The sequence below is a fragment of the Pteronotus mesoamericanus genome, unplaced genomic scaffold (assembly GCF_021234165.1).
Source record: "Pteronotus mesoamericanus isolate MK-2021 breed Mesoamerican mustached bat unplaced genomic scaffold, CSHL_Meso_final contig_2, whole genome shotgun sequence".
Classification (NCBI taxonomy): domain Eukaryota; kingdom Metazoa; phylum Chordata; class Mammalia; order Chiroptera; family Mormoopidae; genus Pteronotus; species Pteronotus mesoamericanus.
In genome coordinates, this window is record NW_026555084.1 from 11,386,244 (window position 1) to 11,411,013 (window position 24,770).

The following is a 24,770-nucleotide window of genomic DNA, read 5'->3' on the forward strand; positions in this document are numbered from 1 at the left end:
ATTATACATATAAAAATAAAACATATAAGCAAACAAATAAAAATAAAAATACAGTATGGTTACCTTAACCATTAAAAAGAGGTTATAGTGATGATGGTTGTACAATATAGTAAAAGTACTAAATGTCACCAAACATTTTCAAATGGTTAAAATGGCTAATTTTATGTCATGTGAATTTTACCACAATAAAAAAAAGGTTGAGATTCTGCTAAGAAGCCTATTACACAACTTAGTGGTGAGTTCTATCCTATTGAGACTGGGCAAGGCCATGGGGGGTGACTTACAACATGGTTGCCAGGGAAACCACCTCCTTCTTGGAAGAAGATATGCAACAGCTACAGAGATATATCATGCATGTTTCTCACAACATTTTCTTCTTGGGGTTTCAGTCAAGTCATGAGACACAAAGAGAGACATCCTTTCCAAAAGCACGTACACCTGCACCTTCTCACCCCTTCTCACACGTGCACAGTCACACAAGCACGAACACACGGGGCATCTCTCTGATAGCTAGCGAGTCAAGGCTGACATGAAATCAACTGCAAAAGGACATCTGACACCCACCTGAAGCGCCAAAGCCCAGTTCAGGACTCTCTGCTCCCAAAGGGTGTTGCTTCCGAGAGAACGTCCACAGTCAGTTGAAAGTTGTTTTCCATTCAAACCAGACAGAAACTGGGTATTTGACTAAAGCTGAATAAAGTCAGAGAAAGCAATACACTGTGCCCAGGATTTTTATGTCTCTGTAACTTCTTTGTAGCCCTGAACCTTACAGGGTAGGTGTTCTATGAACTCTTTATTAAATTGTATTCCAACATTACCAATAATTAGGAATTAACTCATAATTGATTGGCTAGTCAAAAACGTTTTGTTTTGATGTGCAATCCATGCCCATCAGAGCACCTACTTTGTTCACTGCACCTGGGGTGGGAAGGTGCTTCACCCAGAGGTTCCTCTTTGGTAAAGAAGCAGCTAGGCTTCTCCTTGAACAGTGGGTGGGTCCTGGTTGAACCAATGGAGTTTTATTCTCTCAAGGTCAAACAGTGGACACGTAGTTTAGAGACCCATGAAGAGACCTTGTTGAAAATACAACAAAACAAACAAACAACAACAAAAACCCTGCCCCGTAAGAATAGCATTAATTAGCTGGTCCCAAAATTTTTCATCCTTTCAAGTTTATACAAGAATATATAGGGAAAAACCAGCCAGTCATTAATAAAAAGAGAATGTGAAGAAATGAAGAGAGAGAGAGAGAGAGGCTGTCTGGGCGCCCAGCAAAACCCTGGGAAGCACATGGAAACACAGGCGGCAGCTCGCTGGCAAGTGTTGGCCTGGCGTCCTTATAGAAACTCTTTCTCTGTTTCTTGCAGAAAAGAATGCTTGAACTCACGTGGCAAACAAAATCAGGCTGTGAGAAAAATTCCAATCTTCATTTTTCATATTCCAGTAATGCTTAGCTAGTTCAACTACATACATAATCATAGCTCAACGTCTTGGTTGAAAATACTTGAAATGCAAACATAGGGCTCAGGAGAAATAAGATGGTCTGTATGTAATTCTGTTCAACAAAATGCTAGCTAATAGCCCCACATTAAAAAGTGCTTTACTGTGGACCGGGTATGGAAAACAAAACAGACTTTGGCACCTATGTGGAGAATTCTAATGCTACAATTGCTTTATGGATGCATACTTGTAATATCTTAAATTTTGACAAAACAAAGGAATAGCAGAATAATAATGTTTACTGAGCTCATACTATACGCCAAGCACTGTGCTAAGTTAACAGATTTAATCTTGATAATAATCCCAATGGGTACTACTATCTCCAAAAGCCATATAAAGATACTAAAGGTCAAGAGGTGAAGTCAACAGCCTAGGTCACACAGCAGCTAAGGGGCCAAGCTGAAGATCCTGACCTGGTTTTTATATCTATTAAGGACATAATTTAATGGTTATGCTCATTACAGATAAGTTGGTTGTATGACCCTGAGAAACCTATTAACCCCCCTGTGCTTTCTCAGCTGAAGGTAAGAGTATTTGCAAAGATGATGACCATACTTGCTTCCAGTTTAAAAATGCTATTGTTCAAAGTGTGGATAAATAACTTTTGAGTTTAAAGATCGGAATTCTTACTAGGACAGGTTCCAACATCTCTATCAAAGGCTACTACAAATAAATAAATTTAAAAAAATTGTGTGTGAGGCTGGTGGTGGGAAAGCAATAGTTATCTTCCTGCTGATGCTGTTTTAATCAGCTTTCTCTGCACTCAATTTATGATGCTTTATTAATTGATATGAAAAGGGGGTGGCTATAAAATCCCAAGTTCAAGAATCTTCTAGAAAAGTTTAATTACTGGCTTTCAAAGACTGGAGAACACCATCAGTATTTGATTATCCTGAAATGTGAAAAACAAATAAAAATTTATATTTTCATGGAAGACCCCAAATGAACAATGCACACATTGTTTTAGTAGGTTATGTGGGTAACTAAAGAAACAGACTCATTTTTGACAAGTTAGGCAAAGCCAATCTAAGCTACTAAAATGTAAATCGTTCATAAGTGCTATAAAGAAGCATAGTTTCATCAATTCAAGTATGAAGAGCAGTTTTTCCTTGTTGGGATTTGGTTTTGTTTTGTTTTGTTTTGTTTTGTTTTGTTTTTGATAATCCTTACTTAATGGATAGTTAAGAATTCTTTCCAAATCCCATATAAACTGCCTGCAACAAGAAATTTCCAAAGTGTTTAAAACTTGATTCTCTTCATCGTTGACAATAGTTTCCCTCCAGTCTTTGCATAGCATTTAATTGGTTATCAAATTAGTTTTCAGGATCCTGCACAGGTTCCAACCTCATTATCCTTCATAAAGCATATCATAAATTCTAACTAGTTGTGATCAGGAAGGAAAAAAAAGTCTAAACTGGGAATTAGGTGCTGTAAAGAGCATTTTTAAATCATCCTGATTTGTTCTTCCTAAAATTTCTAATCTAAAGCATGCTTCTAAAACATCATTCGCAGCTCATGGGAGGAAACATATTCTTTCAGGGTGGAAGCGTTAATTAATGTGCATGACACAGAAAGAACAAGGAAAAGGTTAGAGCTGATGCTTCCACTAATAGCATTTCTAAAAATAGATTTTTTAAACAAAGCTCTTTCATGCTAATGTTCTCAAAGCGGTAGGATTAGCGTGAAGATACATTTATTGGTTTAAAAAAAATCACCTGTTACATAGATATTTATGCATTACTCTCCTTTCAACTAATTCAATCATTTATTTCTCATGAAAGTTGATTTCTAAGGGGCAAGCTGTGATGGTTTTTCTCTTTCACCTAATTTTCCCGGGGGTTATCAACAGGAGCCAATTTCGCTCAGAAGTTGTAACAACTTACTCAATCCATTAACACAGCACACAAATATACCTACCTCTCTTTTTTCAGGGCTAATGCCATGTTCCCCATGAGAACTTATCACATAGCCATACTGAACTTCTTTTGATCCTCAGCTAAGTGGAGCTTTCCATAACCCCACATTGGTGCATGTCTCCCCAAATCTCTCTACTGAGAATGTTCCTTCAATTCTCCTCCAGGCAAACTCTAGCAAGTACTTCAAAATGCAGATCAAATAGCACCTTTCCAGACTCACCCAGTTTGTTAGATTCTGGTGGCTGTCACCTCAGTAGCCATTTCCAACTCTCTCTTCCCTGCAGACCTCCCACTGACAAACTAAAAATGCTCAATTTCCCAGTTTCCTCTGCAGTTTGAGGTCACAACGGAACCCCGCTCTGGCCACTGAGACATGAGAGAGAGCCACGGAGGGGCACCTAGGAGTAACTGTCCATCCTGGTGATGTGTATTATGAGAACTGGCTGGAAGCTGCTGGTCGTCTTCAAAAGCAGCCTTGTGAGCCCGCGATTCTTGTGCCCAGGGTGCCAGGGGAGGGGGAGGGGTGTAGCCTGCTGAAATGGTGAGGGTGGCAGAGCAAAGGTGTAGGGAGAACGTGTGTTTACTGTGCAAACCCGGGGATGGTCCACCAAAAAGTCTGAATTGTCTGGGCTTTATCGGTTAGCTGCGTTGGCGGGCATCGATCTCACGGATACTCGTTGCTGGGGGAAATATTTGCTGGTGTGGCTCTCAGAGCATTCTTCTCTCTCTCTCTCTCATGGCATCTATTTATACTGTTTTTTTGTCATATCTTTTCCAATGTGTGCCTCATTTAAAGGACTGGAAAAAGATAACAAGAGTTGGCAAAGATGGGGAAACAAGGGAACGCTTGTGTGCTATTGGTGGGATGGTAAATTGTTCAGCCACTACGGGAAACAGCATGGAGGTTTCCCAAAAACGGTAAAAATAAAACCACCATATGATCCTGCAATTCCACTTCTGGATACAGAACCAAAGAAAATAAAAACAGGGTACTGAAAAGATATCTGCACTCCCATATTTACTGCAGTATTATTTACAGCAGTCAACATTAAAAACAGCCTAAGTGTCCGTCCATACATGAATGGACAAAGAAGTTGTATGTATGTATATGTATTTCAGTGTTAGCTAACACTGCAATGGTAGTAATCACATTGCAACACACACACACACACACACACACACACACACACACACACCCCACTCCCCACCCCCCGCAATATATTCACCCATGAGAAAAAAAGGAAATCCTGCCATTAGCAACAATATGAATGAACCTTGAGGGCACTATGCTAAGTAAGATAATGTAGAAGATGACAAATACTGTATGACATCACTTATCTACAGAATCTAAAATAGCCAAACTTATAACAACAGGGAGTAGAACGGTGGTTAGCAGGGGCTGGGGAAATTGGGGAGATGTTGTTTCAGGGTACAAACTTGCAACTAGTAGATAACTGAGTGCTGGAGAGCTCACGCAGCATGGTGATTATAGACAACAATGCTGTATTAAAAGCTTCAAAGTTTCTAAGAGACCATAACTTGGTTGCTCCCATCACAAAAAAAGAAATAATACTAATGTGGCATGATGGAGGTGGTAGCTAACACCACAGTGGTGGTAATCATATTATTATATATATGTGTATCAAATCAACGTGTTATACACCTTAAGATTACACAAGGTATGTCAATTATAGCTCAATAAAAATAAATTTAAAAAGACTGTGAATGCTCATTCCCTAGCACAGGATCAAACAGAGAAGAAAATAAAAAGTCTATTAACGAGAAAATGAATAAATAAATGAATCAATGAATTAATAAGCAAATGCAGAGGCACAGAAGAAGTACTAGAGTGCTGTTCATATCACTTTTACCACTCCATTCAATTTTTTCATGTCTGTTATTAAAGGAAAATGCTAAGTTATAGTCTGAAGTGATTCCAAAGCCTTTTGACATTCACCTGGGATATCAAGGACAATTTACCCACACAGTAACTGCTCAGAAGTACCCCTGTCACAGAAGTTACCAACAGAGACAAGAACAGAAGGGGGGAACGGGGGGCTGAGATAAAGTGTCAATGGAAGGGGCTTCCGAGCTGAATTTAGGAATTGAAATCCAAATTATCAGGATGTGGTTCATGCGTTCATTTATCCAACTACATATTTATCCATCCAGAATTTGTTGAGCATCTTCTGTGTATTACACTGTGGGCTAGGTGCTAACGATTCAGCATGACTCAGAGGGACCGGATCCCTGATGGAACTTAGAGTGGACAAGGAACAAGTCACTGCAAGCATCTGATACTTCCTGGGTATGCACCAATGTCACCAGCATTTTGCTCAAATGAATGAATGAACATAAATGAATCAACATGCAACTTCGCTGAAAATTGCTTTTATGAAGAGACAGAGTCATAATATGATAGGATATTAAACTTAGAAATAAATTCTGTAGAGTATCTAAAATACTGATTTTTGAACTTCAGCTTTTGGGGTTATTTTTTTCCCCAAACGCACATATATGGGGTGGATGGCGGGGAAAAGACCCTGCCTCCTAGGCTGGCAAACCCTGCAGTGACCCCTGAGGCATCTCTGAAGAACCCTGGGGCTCAAGGAAGCACAGTCTGAAGATGACTAATTTCATTCAACTCCTTCAGTTTAGAAGGAAGGACAGGAAAGTCCAAAAGTCTAAGGTGTTCAAGTTTAACAACCGTTGACTGGTGGCAGTCCTAAAACTAGAACCCAGATTCTTTGTTCTTTGTTCAACACATTTTCTTTTTTTCATGATCAACTGACCTACTCAAACTGATTATCACCAGAGATCTGATGAAGGACTGAGGATCTTGTATAGATGTTAAAATATTAGCATTTCTGGACCATATTAATATTTCACAGGAAAGAAAATTGAGTGGAATATAGGAAAACCAATCAGTTTGGGAAAATCGAGGCTCTGTGGTCATCTTACCAGACACATCAAAGTCTCAGAGAAAGAATGTGCTGAAGTCAAAGGCCATACATCTCAGATGGGGGTTGCAGGTCAGTTCTCTCATGGAAATGGAGAAGTTTAACTAAAATAATGTCAACATTTTTCATTTTCTGGGCTCTGTGAGGCATCAGTCTGCCTATTACTCCCTCAGATACCACTTTATATCTGATCCCTTGCTATGTGCTCCTGCTTTGTTGTACAAAAGCCAACAGGGAAAGTAATCTCTAAATGGGTCTGCATCCCACAGAGAATTTACTTAGATGACATTCAAATCTGTTTTTCAGGGGTTTTTTTTTTTTGGTGCCATTACAAGAAATCATACAGTCATTACACTTGAAATTTGACAGTTCTTTCACAGCGTGAAAGGCAGAAATTAGGTCCAAATGTATTTATTTAAATGCAAGGTTTCATTTACCACCAGGACATCTGTGAAGATGGAAAGATGGCGGCAGACTGTGATGTCTGTCTGCACCATCGTTATTTCATGAACTCCTGACAGTGACTAGGCAAACTCAAATATTTTGAATTCAAATAACAAACCTATTAAAGAGAACTTTCAACTACTATCTCTCCCTCCAGTTATTCAAAGAACCCCATTTAGTTTTACTTAGCAATTAAATTACAGAATGAAAGAGACACTTCTGCTAAGAACGGGTCTGAAATGTATTTGAAGACAAAGGACCCAATCAGGCAGCACTTAATTAATCAAATCTCAAAACTTCCCTCAGAGTGTTGCCTACCTGAGAAGTGAAGACAAAACGTCACTCCTACTTGTGGAAAGTACAAACCCACATGGGCACAGGGTTCTTGCACCTTGTTTTGTGGGAGCAGGAGGATTCTTCTCCTGTAAAGCACCAAAGGCCTTGGGGCCCCTCTGAGCCTCCCCTGGCAGAGGTGAGGAGGACCTCGATGAGTCTGGAAGAAGTTCCACTACCCCGACTCCTGCTTCCACCTGGTGACCTCAGTACCTGAGATCATGCTTCCCAGGCCCTTTACACCCTCAACAGGAGAAAGAGAGAAGCCCCTTGACTCCAGGTGCTGGCCCCAGGCGCCTACCTCCATCTTCAGGAGCGAAGCCTGACCCTCCCACCCCCAGCGCTCATTCTTTCCTCTACCTCCGTCTGACCCACGCCCAGCAGCATGGATCTCATCCTGCCTTTTATCTGTTTACATCTGTCCCCACGAGAAGTCCGAGAGTCCCAGGTCTCCACTCATCCCTTGCATTCTAGTCACCGTAAATAGCGCAGTCACATATGCCAGGTTGCCATGGATGAAGAAAAGCACGCAGCCACGGTCTCACTAAAGGCTTGGGCCGAGGACACAAGGGGCCCTCCGCGTGGCCAGGCGAGCATTCTGTATTTCCCTACCTGATTACTCTAACGTTCCCGGACAACTACTGATTTTTCAACACTTCTCTCTCCTCAATCCTTCAACACTGCCCCTGCATTCTCACTCTCACGGACCTCGCCTCCTATTTTGCTGGCGGGGGGGGGGGGGGGCCACCTAAGGCAATCGGAAGAGAATTTCCACAGAGAGCCACCTCACCTTCCCATCTAACTCTATCCTCACACTACATGTACTTAATCATATCCTTTACTCTACCTTCCCTCTTGTCACAATAGATAAACTGCTTGTGCTTCTGCGGCCAGCGCATCCCACTTGTGTACCAGATCCAATCTCCTCTCACCTACTCAAAGATACAACTCCAGCAGCTCTTCCCTCTCACTTCAATTTCCTCCTCTCTATTGGATCAGCTCTAGCAGCGTGCTAACATGATGCAGTATCAGCAATCTTTTTAAAAAATTGCTTGAGTCCACTTCCCTCTCCTGCTACTACTTCCTTTTACTGCAGAACTCTTCAATTTTAATTTTTTTATTTTTCAATTATAGTTGGCATAGATAGTTGGCAATATTAGTTTCAGGTGTACAACACAGCAATTAGACATTGAGTGTAGTACCTGTCTATTGCAAAACTCTTAAAAGTTGTTTCTGCTGTTGTCTCCAATTCTTCTCCTCCTATTTTCTCTTAAACGCAATCAAGCTTTCAATTCTTTCCCTATTGGTTAATACCTCCCACAATGGGAAATCAAACAGTTAATTCTCAGTCATCATATAACTTGAGCTATCAACAGCATCTGACTCTAACCGACACCTTGCCTTACTAAAAACACTGGGAGTGGGTTCAGGGAAAGATCACAAGTTCAGTTCAGCCTTGGACATATAACATTTCAGATATATATTAGTAGACATCCAAAGGGAAATGTTAAATAAGCAGCATAGAGTTCAGGAGATGGGTCCAGACTACAGATCAAAACCAGGGAATTATCAGCATACAGACCTGTAATTAAAACCATGAACCCCCTGATATCACTAGGAGAGGGAGCAAAAATCCCAGCAGGGCTGAGGAACCGGAAGTAGTCAGCAATTCAAAGAGGTGGGAATATGGGGCAAGGAGACCATGTAGATGGGAGGTCAGTCCAGAGCCAGTGGAGAAACACCTTCACCACCAGAGTTCCAGAGAGGCCGAGGAAGGCAGATGGACCAGGTAAGGCCCTTCCTGTGTAAGAAATAGAAGGGAAGGTGGGATTCTACTTGCCCAGACCTGCACATGCTGGGGTGAGTCCAGGGTAAGAAGCAAGGACTCTGGCAGGTGGATGAGATGGAGAGTAAGAAAGAGGAAGAGAAATAGGAAAATGTGTGTGGTCCTTGGCCTGGAATCCATAAGAATCTAAACCAAATTTGCCAGTCCACAGAATACATATGGGTAGTGTTTTTTTTTTTTAATGGAAAATGTAGACATATCAGGTTTTGTGTCTGGACGTAGTGCAGGTCAAATCTACCTTGGGAGGTTACTTCAACAGTCTTACGTAAGAGAGTTCATTTACTATTTTCTTCCTGTGGTCAATGCTTACGGAGGCCCAGTATGGGCCAGGGACTTGGCCAGGGCCACGAGACGACTAAGATGTGCTCCTTGCCTTCAAAATCTCACAGTCTAGCGGCGGAGACAGACATGGAAAAGGAGTAAACAACTGATCATGAGAATAAATAGTCAGGTGTATGAATACAGAGTTATGAGAAAAGAGAAAATAAACCTGTCACTCTGTGATTATAGGAGCCAGGCAAGAGAAAAGGCAGGAGTCTGAACAGGGTCTGAGAGGACCAGCAAGGTAACCAGGTCAGGAGAACGGAGGCTGATGAAGACAGACTCACTAGTCTGTGCAAAGGCACAGCGGTGTAGAAGGAGAGCATGGGCATCAGAAGAATTGACGGCCTTATGGTAAGACTGGACCGCAGGGGGGAACTGGGAAGGTTTATTGTAAAGAACCAGTGTGTTTCATCAGTGGGGAACCACTGGAAGCTTGTGATCTACTGAGTATTTTAGAAAAATAACTTAAAAGGAGGCTGGAAAAGGGGTTGGTTGAGTAAGGAGAAGTTGGTGGTGGTTGAGAAGGAAACCAGATAGAAAAATGACTTAAGATCAGAAAAGAGATCTATAGAGGCTGGGATGTGTGGGCGGGGGTAACGTTATTCCAGAGATAGTCCAGAGACAAAACAGACTGAATTCGGGGACAGATTCTCGTAGTTGTTAACAGTTCTTAACAGCATGAGCTTTGGAATCAGATGAACCTGAATGTAAATGTGACTCTGCCATTTGCTAACTGTACAATGTTGCACAAGTTACCTATCTCATCTCTCTGAGTTTCACGTTTCTCATCTTTAAAAAGGAGAGAGTACTGTCCTGACTGGATGACTCAGTTGGCTGGAGTGTCGTCCTGCACACCAAGGGGCTGTGGGTTTGATGCCCAGTCAGGGTGCGTACCTAGATTGCGGGTTCAATCCCCAGTTGGGGTGTGTATGGGATACGACCAACTGATGTTTCTCTCTCACACTGATACCCTCCGCTCCTTTACCTCCCTCTCTCTCTAAAATCAATAAAAATGTGTCCACGGATAAGGATTAAAAAATAAATAATTTTTTTAAACCATGAAATGGAAAGAGTGTTATTGAGAGAATTAAATAAGCTAATGGTATAAAGCACTCAGTATAAATTAAAACTTAGCACATAGTGAATGCTCAATATTTACCGAATGCTGGTATTACTACTAGCATAATTATTACAAATACTACAGTGAGTAATTGCTAGAGAGGTGGCAGAGGAGGAAATCAGCAATAATGTCTGGCTTGGAAATCTAGTAAATGATGATGCCATTAATAGAGACAGGCAATAGCTAGCAAAACTGGCTAGCATTTATTAAGTGTACCCCATGCCAGACAGCGTCCTAGGAAGTTCAAATCCATGATCTCTTTTCATCCTTATTAACCATTCCAGGTATGATTATCCAGTTTACAGAGGAAAACATGGAAGCACAGAGGAGTTGAGCAGCTGGACTCACACAGCTAAGAAGTAAAGGAACAAAAACGCTTTGATCCAACAGCCTTCCTGTCCCCCACCTCTCTGCACAGAGGAAGGCAGCAAGGGAAGTTCTGCGATGAGGTAAAGGGACCTCCGTGAGGGCAGAGAGCTATCATCAGCTAGTTTAACATGCTCACTAGTATGCAGTAATATGGCAGTAAAGCTGGAAATGGTGGTATGTTCATAAATCCTTTTTCTACTAAAAAAACAAAAAAAACAAAAAAAACCCAACCAAAAAACAGAGAACCTGAGCATGAAGAGCTACTGCTAGCAGAGGATTAATCAGAAATGCAGAAGTGTCTTAAAAAAATACTTTGCGAGGCAGAGAGAAAATATGGCTGAAATAACACAAGTCTGATCTCCATGCAACCTGAGGAAGCAACCCACGTGTGGGGGAGAAAGGCCTCTATATTGTTTCACTCTCCCAAATTACACCCCCGTGGCAACCTGGGATGCACAGCCGGAGCTCTCTGCTGTTCCTCGAGCAGGGCCGTCTCAATGGAAAGGGAAACCAGGAATTTTCCTGTTGGGGCTGCCTATCAGGAGATTTCAGATGGCAGAGAAAGAACAAGGCTGCCCTGCCAACGGCCGCACCAGAGGCTTCTGGGAAATTTGCAGCCAGCACGCCTTATCTGGTTCGGAATGACAAAGCTCCCTTGGCAGCCACTTCTGAGGGGAACATCCCAAACCAGGGAGCCTTCCTACAGAGCGATTGTGCCCCCAGGCCCCCTCCCTGACAAAGCACTCACAGAAGGCCGAGGCTACGTGGGAGACTCAGCTGCGCGCCATGGATGCTAGCCCGGTTCATCCCGCCTCACCCTGAATCTGTCTCTATCCTTTAAAGCCCAAGCTTTTCCCTTCCATATTCAGCAGAGCAACATCTTTATAACTACCACTGGCATCTAAAATGTTTTCCTCTAGCATACACAACATCTGGGTCATCTGCCAGGCCCATGACCTACCTTTTCTAAGGCGGTATGCACAGTGGGCAACTACACCGACACAAACACCTCTGTAGTCAAGTTTGTGCCAGATGAACCCATCTTTCTGGCTCCAATTGGACCAGGGATAGAAACATGACCCAAGATCCATCAGTCAGGTTTTCTCATCTGGAAATTTGGCATCTCTGAGTGGTTCGAGCTAATGTGAGCGGGGAGCTAAGGACACCACTTCGGGTGCAGAAAGCAGAGACACCAGGAGCTCCACATCCTCACTCCGGGCCTTGCCGAAGCCTAGCTTAACTTCCTGCTTTCAAATGCTATGAAATGCCCCTGTTCTTTCCCAAAAAATTACCTGTTTTCGGATTAAACAGAATCAATATCTGTTACTTATACCCTAAACAGCCTCCACTAAGACGTGCTGTAAAGAAATTTTATATAAATGCAAATATTGCTGGAAATTTCATTCTCCAGAAGCCCAAGATAAGACAGAAGTGAGTGAGCACTTTCTATCTGTAATAAATTTTTAGGCAAAAATAACAATAATGATGATAGAGTTGTTTATATTTTTTACTTTTCAAAGTGTGCCTACTAGTTTGGGTTATTTAATCAGGGCTGTTGCTGTTACGGCATTTTGGGCCCTGCTAGGAGGTAGTAAAACTGAAACACAGAAAAATACCCTCATCCATGCCAATTTCTCTGAATTCCAGGACCTTCTAAGTAGTCATGTTTGGAATAACAGGTTTGAAGATTCACAGTGTTATCTGAGATAGATATTTGAGATGGAGAGACCACTGATTATGAAAGTTAATCATCACCTCATCTTTTTTTTTTTTTTGAAGTATAATAGACATCTAAATCCTTCTGAAACTGCTCACAGTGAAAATAACATAGATTAAAGTTTCCCTTTTGGAGACTAGTTGTTCATGCTGTCAAACACCAAAGCTAGAATTTAATATGCAAGATTACTGGCTGTAAAAACCTGAAAGTATGAAAAATAAGCATTCTGCTCATAACATATTTTCAGGAGCACAAAAATGTATGCATCCTATTACCACTTTTTTTTTTTTACTTTGATCACACCTAAGCATTGTACATTCTAACTCAGTATCTATTATTTTTAAGGTGTTTCTGTTCACCTACCAACTGTCCTTCCCTCCTCATCTCCTAACCTTTCCCCTCTGTGCTTTCAAAACACCTGATTTTTGACACTTGCTTCTTTGTCAACAAATAAACTGCATTAACATCTATTTAGATATACTAGGCTGGGAACTTTTTGGGGGTAGGGTATTTCTTTTTTGTCTCTGTATTATCAGCACCTATTACAATGTCTAGTACAGAAGCCATTATTAACTGTTTGCTGTATGATAAAAAGCATGCCTATTTTATTCACCCAAATGAACTACACTTATCTCGGAGACAAAGAGGATGTCACTTTAGATTTGGTGGGTATCAATTCGTGTTTACTAACTAAGAACATGGTCTTTTATTCATGATATGCACTGATACTAAATGCTATGGATAGAAGAATAGAAAAAAAGCATAAAATATTATTCTTACTTTCATGAAGCTTAAAGAGAAAGTACACAAAACATGTTGTGACTATTTTTCCAGCTATACTGAAATATGATTGACAAATAATAATTGTATAGATATAAAATGTGTACGATGTGGTGTTTTGATATACACGTGTATAGTGAAATGATCACCACAATCAAGCTAGTTAACATATCCTCACCTCACATAGTTACTCTTTTTCTGTGTACATGCGGTGAGAACACTGGACTTCTACTATAGCAGCAAATTTCAAGTATCCATTTTTCTTCGCAACAGTCACTGTGCTGTGCATTAGGTCTCCAGAGTTTATTTCGTATCTCATAACTAAAGTTTATACCCTTTGACACACGTCATAACTTTTAGCATCATTAGCCTGTTTATTGAACACTTAGTATAGATCAGGCATTGTGTTAAGTTCTTTACATGAATTACTTCTTTTAATTATAACAAGCCCTTAGGTACTATTACTACCCCTACTTTACAGATTAAGAAACTGAGGCTCACAAAGTTTTCAGTAATTTCCTTAAGATCACACAGCTAATAAGTGATGTAACAAAATTTCAAACTCAAGTCTGCCTACCGGTAGAGTTAATACTTACCTGGATTTCAGGGAGAGCTTCATCAGTTATGAGGGTACTAAGAGTACAGAGGAAAAAAGAACAACAAGTTGAGGAGGAAAAGAAAACTCTTGATAGATCTCAGAGGGTTTCAACCTGAGCACCCTTACTTGGACACAGGCATATACTGTAAAATTTCAGCAGTTCTAAGTAACTTGTCTTAAGAAAAGCCCTTAAATAATGGTGAAAGAGTTTCTATAGTAGTTGAAAGCTTGACGATGAGCCAGATTTACTGTGGAAAGGTAAATCGGAAGGCCCCCAAGCATCGCGGCAGAGAATGGGGCAGGCCCAGCGTGGGGTTTACTGTTCCTGCGGGGAGCAGCGGCCCCAGCGCCACTAATCAGATCATACATCAGCGGAGTGATTGCTGTTGGCTCTTCTAGACACACAGGAAGACAAACAAGTGGCTCGAAAGTAAACGAAAGCAGAGTCTCTCCAGTTCCCACATCTCACATGAGAGTGCTATGAATCACCTTGGTAAAGGATTTGTCATCTTTAGGTGTCCCCTGGGTCGTAACAGAAGCATTAAGTTGTGTGCAGGATGGCTTATGTCAGAAATACAAAAGGAAGAATCCAAGAAGAATAGGGCAATAACAACATCCAAAAACTATGGATGAAAGTGAATTCCCTTTATAGGCATCTTTGCATAAGCAATGAGATTGGAGAGAGCACTGAATTTGGAGTCCAGAAATCTGAATTCTCCTCCTACTTCTGCCATTGTCTATCCTTGCAGGATCTCGCTGAAGTACTCTGAGCCTTCATCTCCCTGTTTATCAAATAAATGGCTGGCTGATGAGCACTTTAGTTCTTAATTTTTTAAATTGGTATTGATTACAAGTGGAAGCATGCTACTTGTGGAAATTGTGAAAAATTGGCAGTCAGGAGGCCTGGGTACTAGTCTGCCCAGTTGAGAAATCCCCTTTCCCTCTCTAAGCCTCAATTTCCCTGTCTCTAAAATAAAGACATTTGATGAAATGGTCTCCAGAGCCTCATTTAGCTATACAGGCCTTTGAATCTGTATTTCCTTAATCTCACAATATTAACTTTAGGAAATAAAGTGAGTGATCATTTTGCCTCTATGAGGAAAGAATCTTTCCTGCTCACCCAGGAGTCAAATGCAAGTAAAATTCTGAAATAAAAACAGCAGGATAGATCAGGTTCTGACAATACTAACAAATCTATGTCTTCAGCCACAGGGGAAATGTACGAGCTGGATTTTTAAAGGCAGAAACAGAAAGAACATTTCCAAAACTTTCCTAGTGAGAATATAAATGCAAATGCAGGTTCGCTGGCTGAAGTCCAGTTGCGTCGAACAGCAAGGTCAGAAAGGCTGGTAAAACTGCGTGGATGCAAGCTCAGGCATGATGGTAACGAAAATCACAGCATTTCTTTATCCCGCCATCTCCTCTCCCATTACACAGTGCCTTGAACTGCGTATGCACACGTGCAAATGTGCTTAAAGCACACCTAGATATCTCTGACTGACAGGTTTTGGCAGTGCTCAGTGACACCACACACCAAGGGAGGTATGTGTTAAAGGATCAAAGTGAATTTTCAAACAAGCCTATTAAGTAGCAAAATTTGATTTTAGCACATGACACCATCTTCACATCTGTGCAAAACTCTATCCATTCAGGGTTGAAGTCAGACTACCAGATACAGCTAAGACAATTCTGATTTCAAGAGTAATCTTTCTAAACATTTTAAAAGTAATAGTATCACTGGAAATGTCTGAGGTACCTGGTATTTATGGAGATTTTCAAGGGCCATGCAACATGCTAAGCATTTTAGGCATGACTTCATTAAATCTTCACAACCATCTAGAGGGGAGACATGTTTAAGGAGGGAAAAATGAAACCTAGAGGTTAAATTCTTTGTTCCAGGCCACACACAGGTTCAGCAGCAGGGCTGGCTTTTGGATCAAGGTGTGGCTAATCTCAAAACTCCTAAATCCTGCAGGGCTGTTGTTCTGGAGCTGCTAGTGTTCTGCCCTGCAGTTACTAGGAGTTCCTGTACTGGTGCTATTTAGTTGCTACACAAAATGGATGAGTTACTACGAAATTCCCCGATCCACCTTTTCCAGCTACAACATGGAAACAATGAGAACAATAAAATCCCTTGTCTTTCTCACTCTAAAGGACAACATAAAATATAAACATTTAAATTAAATCCAACTATGCAATGCCTCTGAAAGTAGAGGGAAACCACTTTCCATTTTCATGTCTGCATTTTCTGATCTATCCATTAAAACAACTGCTTCATTTTAGAGTTTTGGTGAAGATGACATTTTTTTCAATGTGAATATTCTTTGTAAAATTGAGAAGCTATATATAATTTGTTTTCATCGTTTGAATATAATGAGATAAAATGCAGTAGTTAAGAAGGGGAAAAATTCTTTTACTTCCTACATCTTATCAAAAAAGCATCTTCCTTCAAAACTGTATCTCATATGATAAGAGACGTAAGCAGCTTGCAAGATTATTTTTTGCAAGGAGGAATATTTGCATCCAAAGGAAATTCTATGATAGCCCAATCGTTCCAATCACCAAGCTCTGAGGGGTAAAATTGGAGAGAACCACACTATCAGCAGAAGCTGTCAAGAACGTTTTCCATCGACTTCATTTTGCCCCTGACACTGACAGCCAGCAATGCCAAACTCACAAAGTGGTGAGCATTAGCACCCACTCCGCCGCCGAGAAGCCTGAAGAATCTGACTACAGGAAAAGAGAAATCACTGGTGTACAAAATGAGCTGTTTACAGCTTCACAAATATAGTTTGCTGTTTTATATATTGACTTAAATACGTATCACTTCCATGAGTTTTAACTCTGAGGTTTACACATAATAGGACAGGCGATGCTTAAAATGAAAAGTGTACGGTTTTGGCTAATGCCAGGTAATTTGTAGAGCAGGGGGAAAAGATGAGTAATTTCAATGTCTCGCTGCCTGTCCCAAATACTTTTTCACAGTTTTACAAATGTAGTGCCTGCTCACAGCTATTTTCCTTTTGAGCAGTGACTGAGTACGGCTTTCTGGTGTTAAATGCAAAACTTACAAATCTTAAATTTACCTCATAAAAATGCAAACTCAGGTTAGTGGTCACTAATACATCAAAACCAAGTCAAATCTGCTAAAAGTAACATGTGCTTCAGTTTAAAGTAACAGATGAGGCTCAGTACTGAACTTGCTTCTTGTTTCCCCAAAAGTGAGAGTCCGGTGTCAGTTATACTCGGGTGACAATTTTCATTTTATGGGATTGGGAAACAGCACCCACAATGTTCTGTGGGTTAACAAAATCTGAGTCCAATGTGACACTGTAACAGACACCACTGGCTGACATATTTAACAGCGATTTCTCCCTTTTTTCCTGCTAAAAGAACCCCAGTTTGTTTCCCCTCCCCTAGATGGGGACGTCCTCCAGGGAGGCTGGACCACTCCTCAGCTGCTGGGGTGGGGTAGCGGCTCTGGGGGAGGGTGCACAGGAATCTTGATTATTCCAAGCCAATCAGAGTTTTTTCTCTTTGCAAAGAAAGGCTGTAGGCATGGGCTTATGGCCCAATTTTGACCAATAAAATAGAAAGCAACATTTGTATGGGAACTGCTGGAAATATCTTCCTATTCTGAATAAAGGAAAAATACCGGATGCTCCAATTTTCTAATTGTCTACTGTTTGGGGGGTATAACGCTTTGAATTGCTTTGAACTTCGTAGCTGACACAAGAGAACAAGCCAACATGCAAAGGCTTGTAGAGAGGAAAAGTGGAAAGAAGGGGGCTCTGCGACAAGTCACCTAATCAATGGATTAAACCCACTTTGGAATCTATCTCTAGAGGTCTGATAAAATGACATATTTTTGCAGTTGTCCCTTTTTACATTTTTTTCTGTTACTTACAGCTATAAGCACCTAAACTATTACGAACTTGAATCCCACACTAAAAATTTCAATTCTGCCATAAGCCAGTGATGGACATATATAGTCTTAAAATAATTCAGATTCACCCATACTAATGGCTTCCTCTATATTAGATAGTTGGGGGTGAGGGGTTGGGGGAATTGGGTCATAGGAGATATGGTGTTTTTAGCAATTTTACCGTGTCTGATAAATAAAAGATGATGTCTCCTTAAAATATTAGAAAACACAAATGGCATCGAAAAGAGCTTGACTTTAACACATAAGATCTACTTAATAACCCTGTTGTACAGTTATATTGCATATCATTGTATCCAAGGCTCTAAGAAGTCTTGCAGCAATACAACCTAATTAACTTTACTGCAGTTAATCAGAGGTTTGTTTCCCAACCACATTTAATCACAGAACCCCTTTTTTCACATAAAACATAGTAACTGATCCAGAGGACAGATGCCCTTCACAACACACAGTAACAAGCATTAATTTACACTAAGAATTTTTAGTTACGCACAATGGAACAAAACATATTGAAGAAACGTCACCATTAAAGCTCACCTATTTATAGCAGTATGTTTTAAAATGAGAATAACTAACAATTATTGAAAACTTACTCTGGACTGGGGACTGTTAGAACCACTTTAACTCATCAATTGTAGATCCTATAATGACCTCATTTAAAGCACAAGGAAAATGAGGAACAAGAAAACAACAGGCCCTTCCTATTATACTATGACTTACATCACTCACACTCTTCACAGCTCTGAAAAGGAGGAACTTTATCTTACACTTAAAGCTAAGAGCCAAAATCTATTGCTAGACATGCATTCCTTGCGCCTGACTGAAATTGATCATAAGTAACTTGGCAAACCCTATCAGAATACTACGTGGGAATTCAGTGTCAACTAGCATCTTAAAACCTGGGCTCATGGCTTCAGGATGTGACAGTATTGATAGGATCTGGATACACTTCTAATTAAAGATACAGTTGGATTTAATTTAATCCTGGCACAAATAGCCGCAGCCCCACTCTAAACAGCATTTGCATTTGTAGAAATCCTTTAGGACTGTTTAAGCTTTAACTTTTTTTCTTTTTTTTAACAGCCCATAAGACCTTGCTTGGCAGATCTTTCATAAATAAAAGACAAGATAGTTGAAGTTTAAAAGTTTTCTAAGCATCTCAAGGGAACCACTAGTTTCTTGAAGATGGGGAATGTATTCCAAAATCCTGAATATATATATAGTGGGCATAAAAATAAGTATTTGTCAGTTGTTTCTATGTGTTATGGTTTTATCAGTCTAATTAGCTCATCCTTTACCTAGCATTTTCACCTATTATTCTGTGGAAGTACATCTTATTTAAGCACAGTAAAGGTTATAGAATAAAGGTAAAATATCTGTGTCCTTATAATGCCATAACATAGTTTTAATAGCCTCTTGTCACTTGACTGGCAACCGAGTGATGGAATGTCACTTTAATAACATAAGTAAACCTCCAGAGCCAAATGCCACGACCATTAAAGAGGGGCGCTGCCCAAGTGCTCGTATCATCACAAGTAGAGGTCATGAGGGATGAAAGACAGCAAAGTTTTAGGTGAAGAAACTATAATTTTAACTGTTAAAAACCAATATATAAATTAGCTTCTCCGATCAAAAGATCTGGCCTGAGAAAGTTGTAACTTTTCAAATTAAAGTCCAGTGTTCTCCTTCACATGGGCGTTATATTAGGCGCTTGGGGGGGGGGGAGGTTGTAAATTGTACATAAATATACCATCATCACCTACATGTGGTACTTTTCAATGTTTTTTTTAAGTTTAAAAAGTATGATAATGTTCCTAAAATCGAAAGATATACAGATGTTCTTGTGTTGATGTCATTCCAAATACAGAGGGAAGAAGAGTGTTCATAGCCACGCAAGCCTCAAAATGTCTCTGAAAATTAACCTGGAGGCTGCGGAAAGAGCAGAGGTGTCAGATCCAATTTGCATATGATGTTCCATATGTCTTCACATTTGTTCTCCGTTCCCTGAAACACTGTAATGATGGGCGTCCTTTCACAGCTCTGTTTCTACAACCCTAGCAGCTTCCCCACCGCCACCCCACCCCACAACATGTCCTCAATTTATAATAGAAACGCTGCTCACAGAAGTGGGCGTTAGGAGGCCCTGCGCGCTCCTCTGAAGGCTCTGACAAAACTGTCACAGGGCCACTGGACGTCTCTGCCTCTGCACTGGGCAGGGGCCATTACTTTGAAGGGAAGGTAAAAAATCCATAACAACTTTTTAAAGAGTGAAGTCATCTTGAAAATCTGAATTATTTAAAAACAATACATTGGTTTCTGAGAATTTAGAAATGCCTTTAAATTGTCAGAGGTTGGTAGAAGACAGCTAGAGACCTAGAGAAATATCACAAGTTTTGCAAGAGTCCTTTAGAGCAAATGTACCAGGTTGTTAACTTTGATATGTTTCTCAAATAAAATGCCCTGCAAAATGATTATTTCTGTATCCTTATGTACATTATTTTTTAGAAGATCTACTGAGTTTCTCTTGACATATATTTAACTGCATGCATTTCAAGGGCATGGTTTGATAAATTTTGGCATATGCTCACACCAATGGAACTATCTCCACAATGAGGTTGAAAAACGTATTTTCCTCCTATCACGCCATAAGCTCTCTCTCCGATGGTTCTTCAATCACCCCCTGCCAATTCAGGCAAACCACTGACGTGAATTACAGGTTGCCAGAGATAGCTCGCATTTTCTGGGATTTTACAGAAATAGAAATCATACAGTCTATTCATTTTTTGTCTAGCTTCTTTCGCTCAGCACAATCATTGCGGGATTCATCCATGGTGCTACATGCATCAATAGTTTGTTTTATCACCAAGTAGTTTTCCATTGTATGGATATATCACAGTTTGTTTACCCATTCATTTGTTGCTGGACATTTTTGTTGTTTGGAGTTTTGGGCTATTACAAAGAAAGCTCCAGTAAACATTCACGTATCATTTTTCTGAGAGGACATGTTTCCTTTACTCTTGGCTAAATACCTAGGAGGTACAATGGCTGGGCCATATGTTAAACAAATGTATGTTTAACTTCTTTGGACACTATTAAACTATTTTCCAAAGCAGCAGTACCATTTTGCATGCCCACCAGTTAAATATGAGACTTCCAGTTGTACCACATACTCAGAAACACCTGGTATTTTCAGGCTTTTAAATTTAACTTTAGCTGGACCAACGGTCTGTCAAAGTGATTTAAATGTGATTTAAATGTGCACTTCCCCAATGACTAATGAATGATGCTGAGCATTTTTTCTTGTGTTTATTTTCCAGTTGTGTATGTTCTTTGTTGAAACGTTTGTTTAAATCTTTGCCTCATTTTCAATGGGTTGTTTCCCTTCTTATTACTGAATTATGTAAGTTCATTATAGAGTCCAGATAGAAGCCCTTCATTTGATATCTGTTTTGCAAATATTTTCTCCCTGCATTTCATTTTCTTAACTGTTTGTCATAGAAAAATCTTTGACAAAGCCAAATTACTAAGTTTTTTCTCCTATTTTTTAAGAACTTTCTAGAACTCAAAGTCTTTGCGTTCTCAAAACTCAAAGTTTTTTCTAGTCTTTGTTGTTGCTATTATTTTTAACATATATCTATACTCACACTGTGAGAAATTGTAAAAAATGCACTTTGCTTTCTTTCATTTCTGTGTGAAAATGTGTTCCCTACGACCAAGTTGGGCCACAGGGCGATGTTCATTTTTTATGAGATGAGGAGCGCTCTTACCCCCTTCTTTCGAAGAACTAACTCAGGATAAGAAGAAAAAATGTGCAACATTGTGCAAGACATGTATGGCCCTAAAAACTGCTGTCCAATTCCAAAAAGACTCCTGCTGATATGAGCAATGGTGTAAATGTTCAAAGAAGTCTCAGGCAGTGATTTTCAAACTTTTTTATCTCATGGCACATATCAACTGATTACTAATATTCGGTGGCACACACACAAATATATTTTTTGCTGCTCTGACACCAAAAACAGGGTGTAATTTTGATTCATTCACACTGGATGGCTGTTGTGTCGCTGTCATTTTTTTAGTTGACAATCTAAGGGTAAAGAGGTCAGTGCCCCTGCCTGAACAGGCAGGGGCTGCATGTTTATAACATTCTTGTAGCACACCAGTTGAAAATCACTGATACAAGGTATAGTGAACTGTTTCCTTGTAGTGTTTTGGGACTTTATAAAAATTGATCCTGGTTAAAAAGAAGGAAGATTTTAAAGATTAAAAATAAATGCCATGTTAAAGCTTCTGAAGACTAAATAATTTAAAGCTTAGGATGAGTTGCTTCTTTCCTTCCTTTTAGAAGTCCTTTTTCCCCTGGTAAGTCATAAAATTATAACTGCAGAACAATGTGTTTTTTTTAACTTTTTAACTTTATTCTCTTACTGAAATATAAATATTATGTGTATATTCTTTTAGTAATGACTTGTCAGAGAGAAATGATGGTATGTGATTTAAAAATAAGAATACTATTTTAACTAAATTCAATGAAAGAGGTTACTGGCTTCCTACCATGTGTATAACCAAATGATGAGGAAATAAAAACAACAAATGATCTCTGCCCTTAAAAATACTCACTTCTTACAAGTGGCCTGTTAGTTGACAATATGTTTAGCCTCATATAACTATACCTAATGTGAAGGTCAGGAAATGAAGAGACAGTCTGCACCTTGAGGGAATAGACTCATCATTTATATCAAGAACTGGTGGAACGTTAGGGTTAATACAGCATGCCTAGTCTACAGATTATCTCAAAAGTAACTAAAAGAAGCTTGGACAGGAAGTACAATAAGAAGAGAAAGAAACCAAATACAGAAATCTAATCTTTTATGAGATGCAAGGTGTCCGTGACAACTAAGCACAATGACTCCATGAACCATGTGCTACAGCCTGGATGGACAAGCATGAAGGAATGTAATAAAAATTGTCCTCAGATGACTAGCTAGACAGTAGTATAAAGAAAAGCTCAGTGAGTGAGAGGAATCAAGCAAAAACATATTTGCAAAAACTTGGGTATAGAATGGGGGGAGCCCAAATTAGGGACGACCAGTGGGAATTTTTTAAAAGGTGAATCAGAGTTATTTGAACAGTTACTCTATGCTTCATGATTACAGGAGCCACATTTCCCTTACTCTTTGTTGCATCATGCAATTAGTGCTATGGAAAAATGAATAAATGAATATTATGTGAACCTTAAGAACTCTGTTGTTCATTCCACAGTTACAGCCAGAGAATTAATATTCCTCTCTTAATAACAGGTATGTAGAAAATCAGTAATACTGTAGAAGACATGAATAACACTATCAACCAATCTGTCCTAACTGATATTTATAGAATACTCCATCCAAAATAAAATCCATCCAAAAATAGGTGAATATATATTCTCAAGTGCACACAAAATATGCATTAAGATAGCCTATATATGCGTGAGCTATAAAAGTCTAAATAAACATAAAGGGATTCAAGTCATATAGAGTATATTTTCTGACTAATACATTATTCATTCATAAATTAGTAACAGAAAGATACTGGAAATTCCCCTAAATATTTGGAAACTAAATAATATACTTCTTAATGACTTCTGCTTAAATGAAGAAATCAAAAAATAAGTAATTTTAGCTGGATGAAAGTGAAAACACATATATCAAAATTTGTGGGAAGCATCTAAAGCAACATTGAGAAATCCTTAGCACCAAACACCTATATTAGAAAACAAGAAATGTCTCAAGTCAATGACCTCAGCTTCCATCATAATGAACTAAAAAAAAAAAAAAAAAAAAAGAGCTAATAATATGTAATGGAAGCAGAAGGAAAAAAAATAAATTTTAAAAGGGCAGAAATTAATAGCGCAGAAAACAAAGGAAATAGAGAAAAACAATAAAATCATAACCCGGTAGTTAAGAAGATGAATGAAATTAAAAATCTCTACAGTCTGACTAATCAGTAAAAAAGGGAGGAGTAACAAACTACAAATTTCATAAATGAGAGAAGTGACATCACAACAAATTCTAAAGATACTAAACAAGGTAATATAAATGTCTATTTAACATTGTCATTGAGATTCCAGCAAGTTCAATAATGCATGAAAAATAAATTGAAGGCATGTACATTAGAAAGAAGCAATGCAATCTTCAGGTTCAGATGACATAACCATCTACCCAGAAAATCCTATGGAATCTACAGGAAAAAAAAAAAAAAAATCTACCAGACTTGATTACGTAGTTATTCAGGAGAGGGGATTACTAAGGAACATGGGAAGCCTTGGGGGGTAAGAGCTATGTCTATTAGTTTGATTGTGATGATGGTTTCATGAGTACATATAGATGTATATCAGAATTTACCCAATTATTCACCTTAAATATGTATATTTTGTTGTTGTATATCAATTATGCCTCAATAAAGATTCTTAAAAGAAAGACCTAGTATCCTATTAATGGTCTCAAATGGCTTATATGTCATATCATGTCTTAGTTCCAACTATAAATGTTAAATCCACATAAAGCCTTTTTTTCCTATGGACTCCATGAGATCACGGGAAACAGCTGTAGCTAGTAAGATGTAAGTAGAAGTCTCCGCTAGCACTCTGAGAAAAGCTTTTACTTTCCAAATAAAAATAAAATACATCCAACTAGGACAGTCCTTCATCCTGTCTCCGTTTTTTCTACTTTGAAACCATGCATAATGTGTGGCAACGCAGCAGCCATCTGGTGGCTCTGACAAGCAACTAAGCCAATGGCCACCACTATCTGCCCCTCTACATGTTTCTAATACGACCAAAAAAAAAACCTCAAAAGTTTATTTCACTGTGTGTCAGGTTTTCTTTTATTTGCAGCTAAATGAACCCTTACAGACACACTTCCTGTATTCTCAAAGAGAGGAAC